This window comes from Ictidomys tridecemlineatus, chromosome 3, assembly GCF_052094955.1.
Source record: "Ictidomys tridecemlineatus isolate mIctTri1 chromosome 3, mIctTri1.hap1, whole genome shotgun sequence".
In the NCBI taxonomy this organism is placed as follows: domain Eukaryota; kingdom Metazoa; phylum Chordata; class Mammalia; order Rodentia; family Sciuridae; genus Ictidomys; species Ictidomys tridecemlineatus.
Window position 1 is genome coordinate 86,021,159 of NC_135479.1, and position 23,681 is coordinate 86,044,839.

General features: G+C 48.9%; 1 protein-coding gene across 10 annotated transcripts in view; it reads right to left on the minus strand.

The window, feature by feature from the left end:
• Nmnat3 (nicotinamide nucleotide adenylyltransferase 3) overlaps positions 1-22,280 on the minus strand; it is a 139,976-nt gene extending 117,696 nt beyond the window's left edge. For 3 of the 10 annotated variants that reach the window (XM_040269886.2, XM_078043413.1, XM_078043415.1), the window contains exon 1: positions 21,965-22,273. The gene's annotated coding sequence lies outside the window, so the exon portion shown is untranslated. Of the gene's footprint in view, positions 1-21,964 lie in introns of all 10 variants that reach the window. The other 7 variants (XM_040269887.2, XM_040269888.2, XM_078043414.1 and 4 more) reach the window with 6 other exon arrangements.
• Between the last annotated feature and the right edge of the window lie 1,401 nt (positions 22,281-23,681).

Below are 23,681 nucleotides of genomic sequence, written 5' to 3' on the forward strand. Positions count from 1 at the left end.
GCAAAGAGAATATAAGACAGGCAAAACCACGAGGTTTCTTGGGCCGACCCTGCTTTTGACTTGAAAACTGCAGGCCTAGCTCGCCATCCATCCTTAGTTTAGATACAGACGGTCCTATATCTCAGCAGGCAGTGTAGAGCCTTATAGGATTTATTGTATCAATGACGATGTCATAACTGTGCTTTTTCAAAGCCAAACTTTAAAGTCCCTTCAAGTCCTTGGCTTCCATTAATGATCCCTCCACTCCACAGACATTAAATAGCATCTCCTGGGAGCTAGGCAGTGGGTCAGGAACCAGAGAGACCAGAGGGTAAGCCACATACATTCCTGCCATGCTGGTGGGGACAGGAGGGCACCCTGATGGTCACAACCCAGGGTGGTCAGCTGGTATGAACAGAATCAGGAGGAGAAGGGGTGCACTGAGGAGGTTGAAGGAGGGGCTCTCAGGAGGAAGTAACAAGGGTTCTGAGTTTTGAAAAGTGAATAGGAATCAAACAGGAGATAGGCTGGAAAAAGAACACCATTTGCTGGGAATGTGAGAGGCCGTCGGGGCACACTAGAGTTGCAGGAAGGGTGAGGGGCATGGGCCAGGTTGGCTAGATCCCTGTGCTCTAGGTGGACAAGGTGGAACTGGACCCTGATGGAGGGGGCTGGTGAGCCCCTGCATGGCTGACGCAGGGGAACAATCAATTCACAAGTGATTACCTGAGGGTCCCTGAACAGCTGAGCCGCTCTTGGGACGACTGCCTTTATTCACTGCTCCTGAGGCAACTGCAACTTAAAAGCCTCATTAGCAGGCAGCTCTCCCACCAACAGCTCCGCTGCCTTCCCTTCCGTAATGCCCTCTCTTTGAGGCCACAGCTACTTTGAATTGCAATCTAATTTCAAGAAGTGATAAACATATGCTCATGTTTCCATTTACAAGTTTTTGATTATCAGCCTGGCATTGTAGCTGCAAATTACCCATTTTCTATTATAATTATTTTTACTTCTCTAGATGAAGGTGGAGAAGAAGCACTTTTAAATTACTAAAGTGCCTGAGCCACAGAAGGAGGGAAGAAGCCAGGATCACCGCATCTTTAGCCTCTGGCAATAAAATAGCAAGAGTTTGCAAACGGCGATGCGAGTTTGGGCTGTGCTCACCATGATCCGTTTACCTAAAACCTGGCCCAGGTGACAGCAAGACAGGGAATAACTCAGATGCGGGCACAATTGCTGCTTCTAAGGGCTCTCTAAAAGAAGTTCCTTGAAAACTGCTTTAGGTGACAGGCAGGTACCCGGCACTTCTAGGCACCAGCTCTTGCCTTTTCTATTTCTAGGAGAAACTCTGAAAGGTGTGATTGACATCCCTCAGATGCACTGCAGTGCCAGGTCACACTGGGATCAGAGTTCAGCCACGCTCACTGCCATCGAGGAAGACAGGGCAGGACCAGGGCTGGTGGGCGCTGCCTGGGGATCATGGAGGGGAAGACAGACCTCCTTAATAGATGGGAGACAATGAATTCAGGTCACTGATTGAAGGGAAACGGATCCTACCAAGCAGAGTGGCAGACATATTGGCAGCTTAATGTCCCATTTAATTGGCATGTAACGTCAAGTGACAGAGTAGCATGCAAATGAGGACGTGACTGTGGCTTTGAAGGTGCTACTGGCAGCTTTTGTTCTGAAAGTGCCGTTTGGACAAACTGAACAGTGTTATTTCCGGAATGATTGGTTAGTCAAGAAATTGGGCCATTGTGCTGACCTCCAGGTCCCTGACATCTTCCATGTATGACTGTGCGTGGTCCTGGGGACGTGGAAGACATAGTCCCTGCATTTAAGGAACTCATTTTAGTGGCGGGGGGTGGGGGGCGAGTAAGATATGGAAAAAGCAAGTTGCTACTTAAATGTTCAAAACACCATCTGTGGAAAAACAAAAAAAACTGTAAAACTGTAGTTGCAGGAATTCCAAGTATTATCTTTTTCACATTCTGAATCCTCATGGGTGGCAATGATACACCAAAATCATAATAAATTGATAATAAAAGTAACCATTACAATAGATAAATTGTAAGTGTACTGGGTACTTTTTAGGCCTACTGACTCCTATTTTGGCAGTACGTGTGCCTACACCTACGCAGTCTTGGTGTTATCTTTAATTTGTGCACACGCCGTGCAGAGTTAGGACCATCTTATTTCTGAGAAGACTGAAGGTGGAGGCCAGGTCCAAGGGCACAGAGATAGGAAACACAGGGCAGGTAGGGGCTCCTGTGGGTCAGGGGCAATGCGCTGCCGTCTCACTTTCCACCTGAAGAGTCAGAGACAACAGGAGCCCGAGGGATCCAGACTGTTCCCAACTGAGCCCCAAGCTCTTTGGTATTCAAGATGGACTCCTTCGGGTTTTGGAAGGAGACAACAGACGTCATCAGCATATTAACCACCCTTTAGACATCGGCCATAGGCTCTGCCCTTGAGAGTACATGGTTCTTCTCGTGCATCTCGAGATCCTCACAGTAAGGAAGGGGACAGCAAGTTAGCTCTGACGGCACAGGGACCCCAGGGCATTCCACCTCCAATGGCAGGACAAGGGGCCTCCCAGGGGCCAGCCGAGGTGAGACCCAGGTGGGGGAGTGTGCAGTGGCCATGTTGGGAGTAGTGTCACAAGGTGTCCCACAGGATCATGTGCTGTAAGGGGTGTTGCTGGAGTCTGCCAGCTAGGGGTGTGAAGGATGGTGTGGGTGTCACATGAGGAGGCAGGTGTGCTGCAAGGGCAGACGATGCAGAGGCCATACTGTGTGTAAATCATGCCATGCAGTGTATACTAGGGTGTGCGCTGTGAGTGTCGTGAGGTGAGTGGACAGGTGGTGGGGCTGTGCTGAAGGCAGGGAAGACCCTGGGGTCCAGAGTGGTGCCTGTGGTCAATGGTATGGGATCCCCTCGAGAACCCCCAACCAGGCCTGAGAAGGCTCTTCTTGCTCACTGAACCTGCCCAACCCTGGGGACAGTAAGCTCACACCCCAGTGATCCCAGCCTCAGCATCCCCTGGGTTCAGGATGGCCAGTGAGGCATCAGGGTGGCATGTTTTGGGGTCTTGTGGTTGGAGGGACTTGGGAGGTGCCCCTCTCTGTGGCAGAGCCCTGAGGGCGCTGGCAGCTCACATCTAACACAGTCTCCCCAGGGCTCACTGCCCAAGTGAGCAGCCAGGAGCCAGCACAGGGGAGGGAAGGGAATGCCCTTGGCACCCCACCCCCCCTACGGGCCTAGCGCTGGGGCACCCAGACTCCCCGTCTTCTCTCCGGGCACAGCGCCCCTAAATAAGCACCCTTCCCTCCACTCTTGGCTCATCCCTCCCATCCCATGTTGGGGAGGAGCCATCCCAGCAAGACCCACTGGGCAGCTCCTTCTAGAACTCAGGCAGCAGGAGAAGTACTCATTTTGAACATTGGTATCAACACCCCCACCTGTATTATTGAAGATCTCCAGCATACAGCAAAAGGGAAAGAACTTGAACGTGAACACCTGGATGTCCATCCCCTAAATCTACAATTAATATTTTATGAGGTTTATTTGATCGGACATCTACCCTTCTATTCAATCACCAATCTAGATTTTCTTGACGCCTTTCAAAGACCAAGACAGCAGAGCACTCAGCCCTGCCCACCTCAGCAGGTGCATGCTGACCAGAGGTCAGCTTCGCTTTCTGTAAGGATTTGCTTAGCTTTCTTCCTGCCCCCCCCGACCCCGCCTCTGAACCCACAGTGCACTGTGCCACTCTCGAGCCCACCATTCAATGAAATTTCTTTTTGTAACTTTTTATTTTATTTATTTATTTTTTAGGTGGTGCTGAGGATCGAACCCAGGGCCTTGGCACGTGTGAGGCGAGTGCTCTACCGCTGAGCCACAACCCCAGCCCCATTCGATGAATTTTGACAAATGCAGGTGTCCATGTCACTCCAACCCCATCGACATCTGGAACATCGCCTTCACTGCTGAGCCCATCCCCCTTCCTGAAGCAACCACTATTTTAAGTCTTTCCATTACAGGCTGGTCCTGCCTGTTTTAGGTATAAATGGAATCACACATCACCATCGCCTGCATCAGGCTTCAGCCAGCATGGTCCGTATTGTTTCAGCATTCATCCATATTGATGCGTGAATCAACAGTGGCTTCTTTTCTGGGGGGTTTTCCATTATTTGGCGACACCACAGTTTATTCTCCTACTGACCAGTGACTTTATTTTGTAAGTACAGGTTGTCCTAATCAGGGTTATTGTGTAACACAAATTGCTCTTGCTTGCATTTAGACCTGTTTGTCTTATTGGCAGATTAGGTGTGCTCGGAGCTAGCACTACTCTCCTTAGTTCACGAGAGTGTATAAGAAACCAAAATAAGTGTATTTCATCACCTTTGCAATAGAAAAAGGATCAAGAAACACAATTTCAAGTGAGGCCTGGTGGCACACACCAGCTACTCAGGAGGCCGAAGCAGGAGGACTGCAAATTCAAAACCAGTCTCAGCAGCTTAGCAAGACCCTGACTCAAAATAAAAATTTTAGAAAGAGCTGGGAATGCAGCTCAGTGTTATGGTGTTTGCTTAGAATGTGTGAGGCCCTGGGTTCCATCCCCAGGACTTCAACAAAATCAAGACAATAAAAGCATAGTCCCAGAGTGGAGACTCCCCAAGTGTGATGGTTCCAGGTGAGAACTTAAAAAGTGTCAACAGGTAATACATTTGTGTTTATACTTATGTCCCATTCCTGGCCTGTTAAAATAGTTTTCCTACATGAATATGTGATTTGCTTTTCCAATAAATCTATTTACATGATAAACCCTTGATTAAAAAAAAATATATTAAACAAATAAATAGAGGGTTACAGCCAAGGGAGAATCATGAGGCGGCCTTGGGCAGATTCCTGGGGGGCGGGAACATTACCTGGAGCAGTGGTGTCAGTCCTGGCTGGGCATTAGCATGACCTGGGGAGCTCTGGCTCTCCTCTGCTGGGTCCCACACCCAGAGCCTTTCATGGATTTGGTCAAGATGCGTCCAGACATCAGTAGCTTTGGAAAGCTCCCTAGGTGATTCTAATGTGCAGTCTGGGGTGAAAAACCTGTTTTAGAAAGTAGCAGTTTTCAAAGACAAGCAGTATCAGCAACCCCAAGGCACTTGGTAGAAATGGAAATTCCTAGGTCCCGCTCCAGACCTCCTGGATGGGAAATCAGGATGGGGGGCCAGCAATAAGGCATAATAAGCCTTTGGGTGGTTCTGATGCTCTGCACATGGACTCGGTGTTTTAGGGGGTTAGTGAAACAAGCCCCCACCCCTACTTCTCCCTAGCTCCCAGGAAGTCTCTACCATAAGTGCCCTTTCACCCAAGGTCACTGCCACCCAGGGAAACCCCTCTCCTCCCTGGGGCACAGAGGGTCCGTGGGAGTGTCAGCTGGTGAGAAGCTGCTGGCCAATTACCAAAGGGATGACATCCTGGGGCCCACTGTGTCTTAACCTCAATTAATCCACATGCCAGTTAATCAGCCCTCAGAAAATCGAGTGTTGACTATAATCTTATTTTCGCCATGATTTTTGATTATCAGTGACCTCCTTCCACTCCATTACCCTTGTTAATTGAGAATTGACTATGCAGTTAAAATGAATGTTTCCTGCACTAACAGAGCTGTACCAGCTTCATCTTAAAGTCCCTTTCAGCTCAAAAAGTCTGATGCATCTGCAGATATATTGATCTGATTCAATTCATTTCCCCAAGAATTTATGAAATTACCACTAAGAGGTCATTGGTTATTCGTTTGTACTTCCAAAGGCTCACAGGAAAGGAATGGTTTTGCTTGGAGGATAATAACACTGTATTTAGAGAGTATCTTAATCCTGTATTTGGCAAAACCTGGCTTCTTGATTAGCAGTGATGTCTCTATTAAAAGATGCTCAGCACAGGCCGTGGGATTTGGCGACGTCCTTGGCAATACTGTTACCCTAGAGTTAGAGGAGACAAGGGAGAACAATTGCCCCAGGCTCTTCTTCACCAGCTGGCTATTTTGATAAGGGAGAGTACAAAGGAAGAGGGGGCTAACAGGAGATCGGGGAACCTGATTATCTGCTCCGATGCTATGTTTGAAAAATGAACTTTTCATGTAAAACCGTAGTGATTACAGAATTGGCCAAAAATAAAATATATAAATAAATAAGCCATGCTGGGGGATCTGCAGTGACAAATGTAATACCTATTAAGTAGTACACACCACGAGGAGATGTGTATCAAAATAACACGGTCCTTTTCCTGTATCGCAATAAAGCAAAGGAATTTTGCCCTTGGGGAGGGAAACTCACCCCCCATTTGTGGAAGGACAGTCACATGCGAAGAAAGCTTTCCATGACCAGGCAACAGAGGACATGGGGCAGCTGCTCCTTATTTACTGGATTCAGGGCTGGCCCTAGGTGGCTGGCAGATCCCCTGTGCACCCACGAGACCCGGAATCAGGTCTGCATCAGGTCTGGCCTTCTGATGTCCTTCCCAGCCTCCGTCCTCCTGGGCCTCTCCACTCTGTTCAAGTGACTTCTTAGGGGTTTTCTCCTGGAACCTAAGGCTGTGTCACAGGCATTCTGAGGCTCGGTGAATGCCTTAGAAAATAACAACTTCTTACTGTGAAAACTTATAATCATAGGGAAACAGACAACAGAAGGAACGTCCACCTAGAGGTCCCCAAAGGGTCATTCATGGGTTGCCATGTTTACTTCACCTCTTTTTGCCCAAAGTAAATACTTCAAAACTAAAGGAAGGTTCCTAAAACAAGTATGCTCTCTTACTTATCCACCATGTCATGATCACACCTGAAAAAATAAACAATTAACAAAAATTTCCCAGTATCCCTAACACCAGTCCAAATGTCAGCTTGAAAAGTAAAATGCAGAAATGGTTACGGTGACTGAGAGCAAATGACAGGTGTGAATGTCCCTTCAAAGTCCCTGAGAAGCAAGGGTGCCCCACCTGTTTCACCAAGGCTCCATCATCCCAGAGGTATAGGAGGACTGGAGGGTGTTCCTTGGTGGGGCCCTCCACCTAGGGACTTGGGGGGACCCACTACCATAGGCCACAGCACCCCCAAGTCCCCTGAGTCAGCAGTAAAGGAGGCCATCTCTCTCTTCCTCTCCTGGTGACCATCTTTGTCCAGGAGCTAGATCTGGAGCCAGATAAACCTAGTTTGTGGTCCTGCTCTGCCCTTGATGAGCTCTACGACCTTGAGCAACATATCTGACCTTGTGAAGCCTGTCTGCTCCTTTCAACACAGTGGGAAAAGACCTGCCATCAAGGGCAGTCCTGAAGATGGTCACAGAGCCCGAGCAGAGACTGGCCCAGGGTAAGCTCACTACAGTCCTACTCACACTGGGGGTGAGGGGTGAGTCATCCTTAAGGCCCGAGGGAGAGGGTCAAGCAAAAGCCAGTCAAGAGCCCACATCCTACAGGTTCCTAAGGCTACAATGAAGCATCACAGGTCAGCCCTGAGCTAGCTCTGGCCTCCTGTCCTACAAGATGGTGCTGTGGAGTGGGGAGTGCTGGGGACGTGGAGGAGGAAGACCTCATAGACTCTGGGAGTGGGGCATTCCCACAGGGGCCACCTGACACCCTGCTGGGCATCTGGCATATCCTGCTGACCTCCTACTATCCGAACTTCATCAGAGGCACCTACTTTGGTTTTTCAAAGACAATGGCCATCGACTACCCTCCCTCTACTCTATATTAATGACCCTACCTCCACTGTCCACCCCTGACATTACTGTTATGGAGCATCTTGGCTTTGCTGGTATCAGACATCATCTCCCTGACTCTAAATGCCGGTCTCCTGAGGCAGGTATGACCACTGCCCCTTAGAGGCATGGGGTTTTCCTGTGGCTCTTTTAACAAACCACCCCAAGCCTAGTGGTTTAAAACAACACACATCTCTTATTTTACTGTCCTGCCAAGTCACAAGTTCCAAAGGGACTGAAGGAGGACGTGGGCAGGGCTGCCCTCCTGTCTGCAGGTCTGGGGCAGAAGGCCTTTCTCGCCTTTTCCAGCTTCTCTGCCACTTGGCTTGTGGCCCCTGCCGTCCTCAGCCAGCCGAGGCCAGGGCCGTCTCTCTCATGCTGCTCCTCCTACTGGCCCTCCTGCCTCCCTCTTGAACTTAGAAGGACCCTTGTGATGAGAAGGGCCAGTCCAGGGGACCCAGCATCCTCTCCCTGTCCTCAGCTCAGCTCATGAGCAACCTCAACTTCATCTGCCACCATAAGTCTCCCATGCCACGTAACCTACCGTAGTCACGGGTCCCAGGAATTAGGATGTGGGCATTTTTGAAGGGCTACGATTCCACCTACCTTGGCAGGTAAGGAAGCAGAAGCTCAGAAAGGCAATCGAACTCATGGAGGCCACACAACCATTAGGTGGTACCAGGTCTGCTCCTGCTACCCTCTGTGTGGCCTCGGGCCAGTCACTTTACTCCTCTGGCCTCAGACTCCTCACCTATGAAATGCAAAGATGGTCTAAGAGCTAAGATCTCCTCCAGCAGCCAGTTCCCGACTAGGCTTCTGGGCCTCCCCCTAACTCTATGGATCAGAAGGCCCTGGCCCTCCTAAGCCCTCAGCTGGCCTGTCTCCCCTGCAGGCTCAAATACCAAAAAGGGGGAAATGCAGACTCGAGGGCACAGCTCAGACATCCTTCTCTCCCAGCTGGAATTTTCGGAGGCTTTTGTGCTAGGCACCATGGAGACATGGATTTTAGGGCCCTTTGATGACATCCCCCAAACCCCTGCAAGCACACCACACCCATCTAAATAAAGTCAAATGTCTTCCCCCAATCCCCAGCTTAGAGGGAAGGAAGGATCAAGGTTTCTTTGTACAACAAGGAAAAAAAAAAAAAAAAAACAAAGCAAGAAAATCAGACAGCAACCAGGGACATGAAGGCTGGTTTGTTGAGAGTTTTCAAAAAAAAAAGCCCCCTTCTCTTTCCTTGATGCACCTTTTATTTATTTATTTTTTTTAAGAAAGCACTTTTGTTACACCAATTTTCGAACATACACAAAAGCAGAGAGATAGGCGCAGTGAGCCTGTTCCTAACTCCCAGGCCTACCCTCTGGTTCAGGTACCGCATCACAGTCTGAAATTCAGATCTGGAGACCCGTGCTTGGCCACTGCGCTGGCCAGCCTCCCTTTGTTCTGCAAACTGCTCAGCCACTACTCCTCAGGATTCTGGCATAATCAAGATGCGCAGAGCACTTCAACTTCCTGGAAAAACTGATTGGTCCAGGGGTGGACACATTATCTCTATAGGACTAACGAGTCCCTGTTCAATCTGCACACTGGGCAAAAGAATGGAGCTGTGAACACCATAGAAGCCTGGAACTGCCATCGCAGCTGCCTTGGGGAATAAAGCCATCACAGTGGTAAGAAGAACTGGAAGACAGTAAAGGCCAGATTCCTCAGAGCACCTGGATCCAGCTGGGCCTGATACCCAAACACTTTTCTATAACAATAGGCGCATTCATAGCGTTTTCTTAACCCAGTTTGGGTGAAGTTTTTATTTCTTACAACAGAAAGAATCCTGAACATATGCCATCCAAGGATGCCTTTCTTTAAAGCGACAAGAACAGTCTTGCTTGTAGAGCTTAGAGTTTGGTCACTTTACTTTAACAGAATCAACCTATATTCCTTAAGGAATACAGTTCCTAATAGAAATGACCAAAGATACTTCCTCAGGAAGGGAACATTCCATGATGTTGGCTTTTTATCAGGACAGCAATTCACTAGTGATTTCACGGCCCACTGGTCAACCCCATCCACATTGTCCACCACAACAAAGCCTGCTGGTGGTAGTGTGGGGCAGGACAGGCTGCCAGGCAGCAGACCTGGGCTGGCCAGCAAGGCTGCAAACACTGGGCTCGGGGGTGGGCCTCCACCCAGTGCATGAAGGCCAGCGAGTCTCAGCAAGACCTTGGAGCAATAACTGCCACCAAGGGACACCGTGATGGATGACACTGGAGGAGGTAAAGGCCTCTCAGTCACCTGTACCTAGGCACCTCCCTGCTCCTCCTCCTCCACTGTCTCCACCTCTGCTATACAGGGTGGACACAGAGCTCTGTGCCGCACAGTGTGGAAATGCGCTGCAGTGGCCATGTCACTGACCTCTGGGAGCCCATGTGGACAGAGGAGACTGGGAAGAGCCATGCTGGGATGAGATGCAGGGTGCTGGGAAGAGCGTGCCCGTGACTGGCGTGGCCTCCCTGGTTACTCACTGACAGGAAAGAGGACATGCACAGGGTACTCGCTGCAGCACTGTCCATAGCGCCCACCCAGAAAACAGACTAAAAAGCCACAGTGACCACAGGATAGAACACGGCGTGTTCAGAGAGGGACAGAGAGCCCTCTGCGAAGGCAGTCCCTGCAGACGGATGACATGTGAAAACTGGAAGGTGCAGAAGGGTGGGTGTAGAAGACGGCGTTTTATATAAAAAGAGTGAAATCTAAAGAGACACGCAGACCATGAAGGAAGGACAACAAGACTCCAGGGAGCCTCTAGGGGGTGGGGTGGGGGCAGGGATGGAAGTTCTGGGAGGGACACTTTTGTTGTATATTTTTATTTTTTCTTAACTTTTATATCTTATAAATATATTTGCTAGTAGAAAGATTAGACGTTAAGCATAAACCCCTATGGACTTAAGGCAGCTCTCTGAGGCACGTTAGGGGCTGTGGCAAGATGCCTTTCCAACACTGTCACAGCTCTTCCTGTCACTCCCCTCCTGTCCACAAGCTCTTTTCACAGTGAGACAGTGACACGTCTCCTGTCCCTGTGAGGCTAGGCAGGCCACAGGAAAAGGTGGTGGAAGGGACACATGGCAGAGCACAGGCGGTGGCCCAGCTCCCGCAGGGTCCTCTTGGGATGTGTGTCCTCAGAGTCCCTCTGCCAGCCGTGAGGAGACCAGGCCATGTGACCAGACACTCCAGCCACCCTTCCAGCTGAGGCCCCAGCTGCAGCCGCAGAGCGGGGAAGCCTGGGAGGTGGCTCCAGTCCCAGCCACCCTCTAACTGCTCTTGGAGAGACACAGACGGTGCTGCCTGACTGCACCCTGCCACAACCAGAATCGTGACAGATGACGGCGAGGTGGTTGTCTGTTGTGAGACTTCTCGGTTTTGAGGGGTAGGCCTTCGTCTGTGTGCTTGACTGACCCTGGGTTTCCTAAGATGGCAGCTTCCTGACAAGCTGACGACGGTTCACCTGGGACTCAGAAACGACCTGACAGGGCAAGTGCTCACTGGCCCCGAGAAAGAAGGAACAGTCTAGAACACAGGAAGCATGCTGACTGTGGATGCATATGGGAGCCACAAGAAGAGTCACACACTGGCAGCCGGACACAGAGGCCGGGCTCCTGAGGGGAGGCGTGGTGCAGATGAGGATGCTGGAGGCGTCTACGTAGCAGCGATGGATAGTTCAAAGCCAGTATGTGGATGGAAACATCCAGGTGGGGTGCATGGAAAGAGGAGGCCAAGGGAAGCCTGTCCCCCCTGCAAATGCCAGCTGAGGAAGGGCAGCAGGAGAGGGGTCAGAGAAGGGACCACAAGGGAGGAGAGGAAAACCTAGGACAGGGGTTCCCCAGGTGGGCCTGGTCAGAGGCAGCAAATGCCACACAGACATCGGGGACAGAGAAGTCTTGCAAGATCTGGTGCTGTGGAGGTCACTGGGGACCCATAGCAGAGCAGTCACCCTGACGTGTAGAAAAATATCAAAATCTCAATGCATTCCCACGGATACAAGTGACTTCCACCAAACTTTTTAAGAGAGAAAAATAGCACATAATCTGGGGCTACCTGCTTCATCTTCTGGGCAATAAGAAACTGGGGGGGGGGGAAATGCAACGATAAAAAAAAGAAAGAGGTACAAACTCTGAACTAAATGACTATCACCTGCATGACACAGAGGTGGCTGGAAAGTCACAAGGTGATCAAAACAGCTGCCTCTTGAATTCCTTTTTTTGGGGGGGGGTGGTATGAAAGTGGCTTTTGTTATCCATTCCCAGCAAAGTCAGGGACAAACATGAAGGTTCAAGAGCAGGGAGAGTCCACAGGCTTCGGCTAGTGAGCCAGCCCTGACCCCTGGGGGCCATGGGGAGCTCTCTCTGAGGACAGGCAATGGCCCTGGTGGTGATTTCTGCCGTGTGCACAGGACACTGCATGGAATAGAAGGTCGGTCCTCTCAGTTTTCCTGGGATGCATCTCAGACCACGATTTAAAAGGGAAATCATGTCTCTGAAACATTAGAATCCTCCTGGACAAATCCTAAAATGCCCATAACTCAAAGCACATGAACTCCAGCCACTGACCCTATTGTACTTGCTACGTGAACACTTTTAAATCATCTCTTGGAGTGAAGCCTTTGTTCGTGGTGATGAGTGTACCAAGAGACTTCATAATAATCAACATATGGCGAGTGTTCAGGGAAGCTGCATGATGGCCTGAATTCCTGCTGCTATTCCTCCTTCATGCTTAGAAAAAAAAAAAAAAAAAAAAAAAAGCATACAATATGGATCAGGACCCACAAGCACAGGGTGAATTCAGTGGAAACATCAGCATGACCGTAACTCGTGCCTCAACTGTGATATTTTGATGGAGATATTTTGATGAAGAGCTTACTAAATCTTTAATTGGAGATGGAGTGTTCAGTATCAAGGCAATGACTACAAAACATTTATCACAGTGCCTAAAGCCATAACTACAGAAATTCTCTGCCATTCTCTGGCATTAGTGTCTGTGTAGTAAATCCAGTCCTAATATTAAAACAGGGCATGGGAGATATAATCACGGGTTGATGCAAATGAGGTCAAATGTTTTCTCCCGATGAAGTTTTCTTTTAAAATCGTCTCAATTTACTAAAGAAATAACAGGAGCTTTTATTAAATTATTAAATACCAGAGCTATGACGGAAGGGAAAACATTGCCAAGGTACAGATAAATCTCATTAAACACCCAGGCTCTCTCTTCAAGTGTTGGGTCTCCCAGCGGACAGCTACAGAGCACTAGTTTTGGCTACTTAAGTCCAAGATTGGGGTCTATTCTGATTCACTGGGGAAAAAGGATGGTAATATTTTTCTTAAAGTGGTCCCATAATTTTTTGGGGGGAAGGTTGGTATTATTTAAGGCAGTCTTCAACGTGGAGTTACCGGGTCTGTTCTTTAGCATGGAGTTATGAATGGGGTTGTCTTCTGTTTCGGCCTCTGGCAGTGCTCGTTGTTTACAGCAGATGCTTCCAGGGCTGTACCCTCTGCCTCAGGCCTCACTGTCTTGGAACCCGGTCAGCTTGGCTTCCAACTACCAGCATCTGCTTCTATTTGCCCTGGTGCTCTACCTGGAGACCAGAACCTAACAGAAGAACCCACCAACTAATTCCCCCTAAGGAACAATGCTCAACCCGGTGACTGACAGGATCAGGGTTGGAAAACCCAGCTCCGGGCCCTCTGAAAGGATAACTCTGGGAATTACCAGCAGGATGACACTCCAGTTCCCACACTGGAGTGTAATCTACTTGATGTAATCTACATAAAGTCTACTTGATGGCACGCTTGCTTGGCCAGCTCCTTACTTGTTGGTGCTTCCTGGAATCCACTCCAAATAAACCACTCAGACTCAAATCTTTGTCTCCAACAAAGACGTGTCCTGGCTCCCCCATGTTTGGCCAATGGAGCCACTTAGGACACTCTGTTGGCCAGACATTAGGCTTTGCCCAGCATTAGGCAGCAAAAGGTGTGTGCATATAGGGATGACTGGCAGAAACAACTGGAGTTGCCCCTGGTAACTGCTGATCTAGGATGTGTGTGTGGGCGGGGGGGGGGTGAGAACACAGGTGCTGAAATTTCATCAATGAGGTCCCTAAAGTGCAAACCAAATCCCCACCTCTTCCCGTGCCACTTCTGCCTTTCAGAAGGAGACAAGAAGGGCCAGTACCCTTCATCAACCAATAAAACCCTGAGGGTTGAGTCTACCGGACCAGGAACACAACTGTAGGAGTTTGGCCAGGGGATCCAGAATATAGCCCTGGACCACAGACAGGGAGGCAGGGAGCCCAGTCTACTTTAAAAGTTGCTGACAGATTTAATTCAGGGTGATGCTAGTAAGTGGTGACCTCAAAACTGAAAACAGCAGAAAGATCATTATTTATTTAACTTGGTTCATTTTAAGATTTTTTTTTTTAAAGAGAGAGAGAGAATTTTTTTTTAATATTCATTTTTTAGTTCTTGGCAGACACAACATCTTTGTTTGTATGTGGTGCTGAGGATCGAACCGGGCCACACGCATGCCAGGGGAGTGCGCTACCGCTTGAGCCACATCCCCAGCCCTCATTTTAAGATTTTTAAAAATATATCATAGGAATAATAAAGCCAAAAAACTTGACATAGTGAAAAAAAATGGTATCTATAATTCTACTGTTCGTCTACAAGTCTTGTCCCTTTGGAGGGCTCCCTGCAGACCATCTGCCTGGATGGATCCTTCCTGGCACTCTGTTCACTGTGCATGTGCTGCCAAGGTTTCCCGTGCTACCAACCTTCATGTTTCTAAGGGGCTGCATAATATTCCATTGACCTGGTGTTCTATAACTTCACGATCCTGCCGTTCTGTGCATTCAGACCACGTCTAAGTTTTCACCATTATCAGTAACGATGGAGACAGTATCTTTGTACCGTGCCTTTTCCACTTTTCAGATTATTTTCTTAAAGCAGAGTTGCAGAAGAAGCCAAGAGGTAGTGTGGCATTTCTGTGACACTGACAACAGGCAGCCCCTCTGCTTCTGTCATCTTCAATCCTTTGATTACTGACAAAATATCAAGCAGCTAACCGACACTAGCATCCTTTTCCTCACAAAGAAAGCAGTCAGAAAGATGGGGATCCGCATCCTAAAAGTTTCCCGGAAGGTGGCCAGACTTGAGGGCGGGGTGGATCCAAAGCAGAGCAGGCGTTGATACTAAGGATAGGGTTTGTTCAGTAAACACCTGTTTCTGATCTTTAAAATGAACATTCCAAAGTCAGTAATCATTTCCAGTTAAACTCCTCTGTACTCATTCATGTAACAGGCAGTTTTGTCCTAATGATCACCTGCTCACAGAGAAATTTCCAGCCTTCTGAGGCTTTGCTTCCCGTGATGTGGCGAATTCCCTTACCCACGCCGACACGGGCTCCCTCCCACCTGCCACTCACGGAGCCCCAATCCAGGCTAGCTCCATCACTTGTTTCCTCCTCATTCCCCTCTCCCCACCCGCCCCTGAGCTGCCTTGAGTGTGGTTAGGGGCCATTAGTCTGAACCTGCTGGTCAGCTGGCCTCCCCTCTCCCTCAGACACTGTGCCCAGACGGCAAGGACCAGAGTCTGGGCACCAAGCCCTGCAGTTCTGCTTCTAATATGCGAATTCTCTTCTGCAAGGCAGTTCCAGGCCCCTGCCTGGGCTCTCCCCTGCTTTCACACTCCATTTTTATAAGAGGAAGCAAGGGAGGGTGGGGGGCGCTGATGGAGGCGGAAGGCAGGAAGAAGGCTGGTCTAATTTAACACCATCTGAGGAGCTCTAAAAAGTTCCAGGTTGACTGATGGACACATTTACTCCTCAAAACCCTTTTCATAAATATCCACCACTTAACACGAGCTTTCAAGAGGCATAAATACCATCACTGGGTGTCAGCCTTTATGGAAGGGAGATTTCCAGAGCTCCCTCTTCTTTGCTCTGTGGCTAGAAGCCACATGATGACAATCCTATTAAAGCCGTGCCCTGGGAATACAGCCTTTACCCGCCGGTCTACACTGCAGCCGTGAACCCGCCCCATCAGGAGGGACACGGAGGCCTCCCCCATGTCGGAACGGCTCTGCTGGTCTCCTTCCTTTGCTCTGGGGAAGATGACAGCTAATCTCGCCTAATAAGGTCTACATCTAAGACCGATGGGGATGGAAGGTATATTTTATCAACAGCTCTGGCCAAACAAATAAAATAACTAAAAATATTCAGGATATACTAGGGAGAGAGAATGCTTCCGAGGGGTGTTTGGCTCCTGCCTTATTTAAGACAAGTCTTTTGGTGTTATTGTCTCCTGTTCTTAGTGGAACTGGTCGGGCCTGAGGGCAGGCATGGTGTCCCTCTGGAATCCCCTGGTTCCTCACCAGAGACTGTGCTAGGATGCCAGAGCTCTGCGCGGGGGGGGGGGGGCACTCAGCCATTGTGCCATAGCTGCATGCACATGGGTGGGTGGGCCCAACCTTCTGGACATCTGAGGTGGGCTATGCCCTTCTCTCCTCTCAGATGGGAGCCCGCAAGCCACTGGGTGAGCAAATCTATGCTGGGCCCTCAGGCTGTTGTGCTCAGAGGTATCAAAGGAAGAAGAAAGCAAATAGGCTTTCCAGTGAATTCTGTGGCTTGGGAGGGAGAGGGCTCTGGCATGAACCTTGAAAAATAGAGCTGGGAATGGGCAGGATGCCCATCTACTGCTGCCACCCAGGATGAGATGGGTGACAATGACAACTAGAGCGCCCAGCTGGATTCACCCGTGGAGGGACGCTGACCACCACAGAATATGTGACCCAGAGCAGTAGGATCCTTCTTCCGTTTGGCAGATAGAGCACAGTTGTTTTAAAAATACACCTTCTCATATATTTGTTGATTGATTGTATATCCTCTTCTGAGAAGTGTCTGTTAAGGTCCTTGGTCCATTTACTGATTAGATTATTATTATTATTTTTTTTAGTGCTTAGCTTTTTGAGCTCTTTATATACCCTAGAGATTAGTGCCCTATCTGATGTGTGAGGGGTAAAGATTTGCTCCCAAGATGTAGGCTCTCTATTCTATTCTTTTTCTGAGAAGAAACTTTTTAGTTTGAATCCATCCCATTTATTGATTCTTGGTTTTAATTCTTGTGCCAAAGAAGTCTTATTAAGAATGTTAGGGCCTAAATCAATCAAAAATACGGGGGGGAAAAAATGTTCATCATCGCTCACAATTAGAGAAATGCAAATCAAACTACTCTAATATTTCATCTCACTCCAGTCAGAATGGCAGCTATTATGAAGGCAAACAACAATAAGTGTTGGCGAGGATGTGGAGGAAAAGGTACACTCATATACTGCTGGTGGACTGCAGATGGTGCAGCCAACATGGAAAGCAGTATAGAGATTTCTAGGAAAATTGGGAATGGAATCACCATTTGACCCAGCTATCCCTTAATCAAAGGACTTAAAAATAGCACACTACAGGGACACAGCCACATCAATGTTTATAGCAGCACAACTCACAATAGCTAAATTGTGGAACCAACCTAGATGCCCTTCAATAGATGAATGGATTAAAAAAATGTGGCATATATACATAATGGAATTTTACTCAGCAATAAAAGAGAATAACATCACGGCATTTGCAGGTAAATGGATGGAGTTAGAGAAGATAATGCTAAGTGAAGTTAGCAAATCCCAAAAAACCAAATGCTGAATATTTTCTCTGATAATAAGGAGGCTGAATCATAGTGGGGTAGAAAGAAGGAGGATGGGAGGAATAGAAGAACTCTAGATAGGGCAGAGGACTCTAGAAAGGGAGGAGACAGGGGGTTAGAAATGATGGTGGAATGCGATGGACATTATTATCTGAAGTACAGGTATGAAGACATGAATTGGTGTGAATATACTTTGTAAACAACCAGAGATACGAAAAATTGTGCTCTATGTGTGTAATAAGAATTATAATGCATTCCACTGTCATATATAAATAAAAAATAATTACAAGGAAAAAATACACATTCTCAGTAGGATTACCCACAGCACAAAACACTGTTTACCAGAATTTTAGAAAATACACACAACAGTCTTTAAAGGCATGTGAATAAATGAATATGACTTTCCAATGGACACCTATGGGCTTGCTGAACCCATGTCCACACTGGCTGTCCCTGACCCACTTCCACACATAGTCGTGGCACCAGAGGCCCCTCCTTCACCGCAGCTGACCCGGTTTATGATGGGTCGCTGTGGATATTTATGTACTTAATTCTGTTTTCATTAAATCCATCTCATGATGTGTGTGGGCTTCACGAGGGTCAGGACTGTGTCCTCTTAACTGCTTATTCAAATCCCCAGGACACTGCCTGAAACATTTGTAGAAAAGAAGGAAGAAAGGAAGGAGGAGAGATCTGATGATGGGCCAGGCACAACACCAGGTGCAGGACCCCTGGATAGCTGTGGAAGTGCTCCCAGCTCTGCAGAGGAGGATTCGGGCAACTGGAGAGGGGCATGCAGCAGAGGTGCCCACAGTTACCTGGGAAGGCAGAGGAGCCGCCCTAGGAAGGCTTTCCTGCCACAGGCTGCAGCTGCCCAGGGACTATGGGTGGAGGGGCAGCTCTGGCCAGAGGCAGAGGCAGTGGGGAGCAGGAAGACGTCAGGCCTCCCCTGGGCAAGGGGTCAGGGAAGAGAGAGCACCCCTGTGAAGCCAGAGCAGACAGCTCAGGCTTGCAGAAGATGCTATCATCCTCATGCAAAGCACTCTTCATTCACAAACCCATCAGCTCCAGAGCTGATTTCCAGATTCACACTAGCAACTGTTGCCTTGCTCTTCTAGGGTTGGGGATGTAGCTCATTGGTGGAGCACTTGCATGAGGCCCTGGGTTCCATCCTCAGCATGCATGCACCCACCGACACACACACACAAAGAATCCTTTGCTATTTTAATTTCTAAACTGGCACATGGGTTATGTGCACGTGACAGAGGCAATAACGAGGGAATTGTGAGTCCAATGTGGTTTGTTCAACACCATCGTGTGGAACTGCAAGGCTAAAAGAGTGGGCAGGAGCTGCTGTCCTGAGGCCTGCCCTGTAAAATGGGATCTGTCCATCGTTACCAGGGAACTATGATAAACAATCACAGACAGACACTGGTCAGAACAAGCCACTTTATTTTAGAGCTTCGACAGCTCAAAGTGGTTTAACATAGATGCCTGGAAGATTTATCTAGATGATAAAATACCTGAACTTGAAAGGCACATAAATTATAATTTTCCAGGAATTTTTTTTTCCTTTTAAGATCTCACAGTCAAGTGCTTTAAGTAATGAATGAAACACACAAGAATTCACTGCATTTCATACAAACTGTCTGGTTATTGTTTCCAAAGTACCTTTGCTACCATATGATTCTGAGTCCCAAATTAGTGCCACACACCTATGTCTGTGGTTCCTCATTATACTGGTGATCATGAGGGAAATAATAAATATAATAAAAAATAACACCAGCTATTATAGACTCAGGGCTTGCCATACTGCCTGTGGGCACTGAGGTCAGAGCTTCATGTAGTTAACTTGCATAATGCTGAGTTAGGTTCAAAGAACCCCATTTTACAGATGCAAAAGCTTAGGTTTGGTGAGCTTCTGTGATGCATGGGAGGTGACAGCAGTAACATCATCTGACCACAAAGCTTCATGTTCATCACGAAGCTGCCACATGCATGAACATGCTTGGTCCTCAGCAAAACAACAACAACAACAACAACAAACAATAGTTATCTTTCTCGGGCTACAGGTTCCATTTTAAAAAACACATGTGTATATAGCAAAAAAGTTTGTCTCTGGGCTTATTTTCTTTTATTCATTCTTTTGTTCATGCAATTTTGGACATGATACTCTGCCAGGTACGGGGGGTTAAAAAATTGGTTTCCACAGAGATCCAGACAACCCCAGACAATTCCCATACCCATTTGGTTGGTGGAGCTCAGCACAGAGCAAAGGAAGGTAGCCCCCTGAAGGGGACCTGTATAGGGCCATGTGTTAAAGGCAACATTAAAAAAGACCATTTAGACTCTCTTCCAATCCTAGTTCTCCCCGCAACCACCACCACCTTGTGCTATTTTTCTGGCCTGAGTCTTCATAGGCTGGACCACTGAGGTTTGACAAAAGCTTCCCCCAGGCCCTTTATCATGCAGAACATCCCTCTCACATGGAGGCCTGTGCTTCTGGGGAAACCACCACTACACAAGATAATCCAACTACCCCTCTAATCACCCTGCCCAGTCCCCTAAGTCCCTGCCCTGCCCCCAACCCTCCTGCTGCTTAGTTCCACCCAGGATGTTAACCCAGAACAAGGCATAACAATAGCTGCAGCAGAGTAGTATCCTCCACAAGTCAGGCAGGCTCAGTGTATTTTAGGTATCCACACAATCTCCAGGATAATGCACTAAGGTAGGTGCTGTTATTAACTCCTATTTTAGTTCATACAGGGGAAGGAGAGGTCGAGAGTTAATGTTTCTTCAGAGACAATGATATGCCAAGCATCTGTTTAGCTCTCACTGTCCTCACACTTCAGGAGATAAGTGATAGCCCAGGGTCAGGGACAGAGTTGCCAGGTCTGTGACCACCAAGACTTGAGCTTCCCTTCTCTCTTTAACAGGGAGCTGTGGTCTTTGAGAGAAAACAGAGGGCTGCACCAGGGCTGCCATCTCTTCCTCTCCCTCCAACACCCTTTTGTTAACATCTGTCCTGTGGTTTTGATCACTCCCCACGAATGGTGCCAGGTTCCTCCCTGGACTGTGTTCCCCCCTCCATGGGCCTCCCAGTCGGTTTCCATGGAGCAAATCCTACCTCTATACCAACAGACCCATAGGAGACCCTGGGATTATTCAAGCCCATAAAACACACCAAGTGACTAACAGGTGAATCCTGAAGCCCAAAGGGGTCTCCCAAATTCATGGGGGTCTCAAAGTCTGAGGGTCCTCAGCAAGGGACCAGCAGAGTTGCTTTTCCTGGGGAGTCTTCTGACCAGGTGTAGATGGTGACACCAAGAGCTAAGAGTCACCAGTGATAGTCACGAAGCAACTGACACCTGATGGTAAAGTGTGAGCCCCAAGTCCCGGGACTCATGCAACTGGCAGTGCCCCAGGTGGGTCAGAGGGTCAGACCCCTAGCTCTGGGTATGATCAGGCTGGAACTGTCACTTTGTGGACAGTGCCTCTGTCTGATTTCTCAGAATCCTCAGAGCAAGGGAAGGTGGACACCAGTTATATGTTTGAAGAATGAATGGCTAAACCAGACCTCATCTTAGAGAGCAGGCTGCCTAAGAGATTCTACTGGAACCTCTCACTTGACAGAGGAGACCTTGAGTTGCAGTCCTAGAGAGCAACCAGAGTCCCTGCAGCACACCTCCACTTTGCTCTCCTGACTGCTCCCCTAGAAGGGCACCTTCATGTATACCCAGGGCTTTCATCTGCAGTAAGTAGGGACAGTCCCATTTACACAGGAAGAAGTCAAGGTTAAGGAGCATGCTTCCCCCACCCCCAGCTCTCTGCAGGCCAGTCCCTCTGACTCCCTTCCTCAAACAAGTCACACTCTCTCCCAACAAGACATGCCTGCTCCCTTGTTTTCCACCCTGGAACTCTGATTCCCATGAAAGTTTGGCTTCCAGCAGCCTCTGCAGTTGGGGCCCTGATAAACATTCTCCAGCACCCTGGAATTCTCCTTCCTGGCTCTTTTACACCTGTGTGTGTGTGTGTGTGTGTGTGTGTGTGTGTGTGTGTTATCTATTCGTGTAGGTCGCTCCCCTGCACGGCCCTTCACGCGGCCTGCACCACATTTGCCAGCCCATCACTGTGACCCCAGTACTTGGTCCAGTGGCAGGTGAGCACTGAGCAGCACACGAGGAAGATGAGTGGATATTATTTTACATAGTTGCGTGCACGCGTGCAGAAGGTGGTCTGCCAGCCGAGGTGGGAGTCAAACGGGTAACGGAGGGGGGTGGAGGCGCAGGTGGACGCAGCAGCGAGAACCGGCAGCTTGGGAAGCAGGGACGGAACTGTGCTGGGCTACAGGAATCCACAGCTCCGCCGCCACCTGGCGCCCAAGTCTCCGCCGCCAACGGGAGTCACGTGGGCCCAGGTGTCTCGCCGGGATCCAGGTCCTTGAGGGCGCCCACATTGGCATAGGCAGGCGGGCGGGGCCAGGGCCCCTGGCTCTTCTTACCTGCGAGTCGCGAGGCTCCGCAGTGGCACCCGCAGCGACAGGGACTGGGGATCTGTCGGGCTGAACTTGGGCCCGCGCTGGAGGACAGGTCGGTAGGGATCGCTCCTGGTGTCCCAACGCAGGGCCGCCTCGGGGCCCGTACTGTCCCGGGGCTGGGACCAACTGTCCTGGGCTAGCCCTCCCCGCCCCCACGCTGGGGGGGCGGGGTCTACGCGCACTTGACCTTGCGCTCCCTGAGCTCCCCGCTGTGGGCGGAGTGTGTACGCAGCTGCTGGGCCGCAGGCTCCCTCCCGGAGGGTGGCTCCTAGGGGACAAGGGCCCACCCGCCCCGCCCCTTACCCAAGCCACGCCCACTACCCCCACCCTCCCTCGTGCTCCTGCCCAGAATCCCAACCTGAGTTTTGCTTTTTATTTTCCTATATTTTGTATTCCATTTCTTTCTCATTTTCACTTTACTTTCTTTTTTTTTTTTAGGGCTGAATTACAAAGTATATCAAAGTATGCATGAGCACTTTTTACAAAATAAAATGATTGCCTGTAATGTGCTCCTAATGGAAGCAACAGGCCTCTCGCCCTTGCTTCTCACCCACAACCCTTTGTATCATTTCCTTCGTCGTTTAGTTCTTCTGGTGGTCACCCCTTGTCGCTAAAAAAAATAAGCTTACATAGCGATTTCTTGATTTATCTATTGACTTTCTGCCATGTTAGATGAGAATTTACTCTCTTACTGCGCCCCTGCTTCCTTCTCCTGACAAATTTACACCTCTCTTCCCCAGCCCTGCCCTCTGAGGGCTGAAACCTCAAACCAGGAGTGCATGAAGGTTTTCTGGGGCCTGAGCTTACACAATTGTGGGGGATGGAGAAGGGCAGTTTTAGGGAAAAAAAAAAAATACAGAGCTAGGACCAGCAAGGGAAAATTTATTTAGAATGAAAAAAAGAATTGACCTCAAAAGCCTGGGGCCTGGGAGATTCAGGTCCTAAGCCTCTCAGATCTCCTTAGGTAATATGGGTCTCTAATTTGCTTCCCTAATGCAGTCTGGCCTCTCTGCTCCCCACCCTCAAACCCTCCAAAACTCCTGGCACTCACAAGGGACTTGCTGCGAGGGTCTGGAAGGTCAAGACTCACCAGTTTCTGCCAATCGGATTCCTAAAGGAGTGAATTGGACTGTTCAAAAAAAAACAAAACATCAAGGATGATGTCAAGGTTTATATTCCTAACTACAATGCCAGGCCCTCACCTGAAGATGGGAAATACTTCTGGAAGCTCACTGTAGGTCCTGACTCTCTTGTCACCAGATCCTCAGAGTGTTCTCATGAGGTTAGTTGGGCAGGAACAGTGATCCCCCAGCACAGGGAGCACCAATCTATCACCCAGTAAGTACCCAGAGGAAGATGCTTCCCACTCAGGCTGAAGATGCAGTGCCCATGCCTTGTGGGTCCCTCTCTCCCACCTGATGAATTGGGGCAAGTCGCTTTACCTTTCCAATCCTCAGTTTCATTCACTGTTATTGAATCCTCCCCCGCAACTAGCTTTGGGGGAGAATTAAGTAGCTTAACATCTAAGTATACAAGCATAATAATCTTTGGTTCTTCTTTATTAAGTCAGTTTATATGTCCCAGCATGGCAGGAGCGCCATGAGAGCTTGGGCATTTCTAAGCATCTCTATATAGCCTGTGGCATGATGGATTGGTAGGAGCTCTCAGATTAAAATCAGAG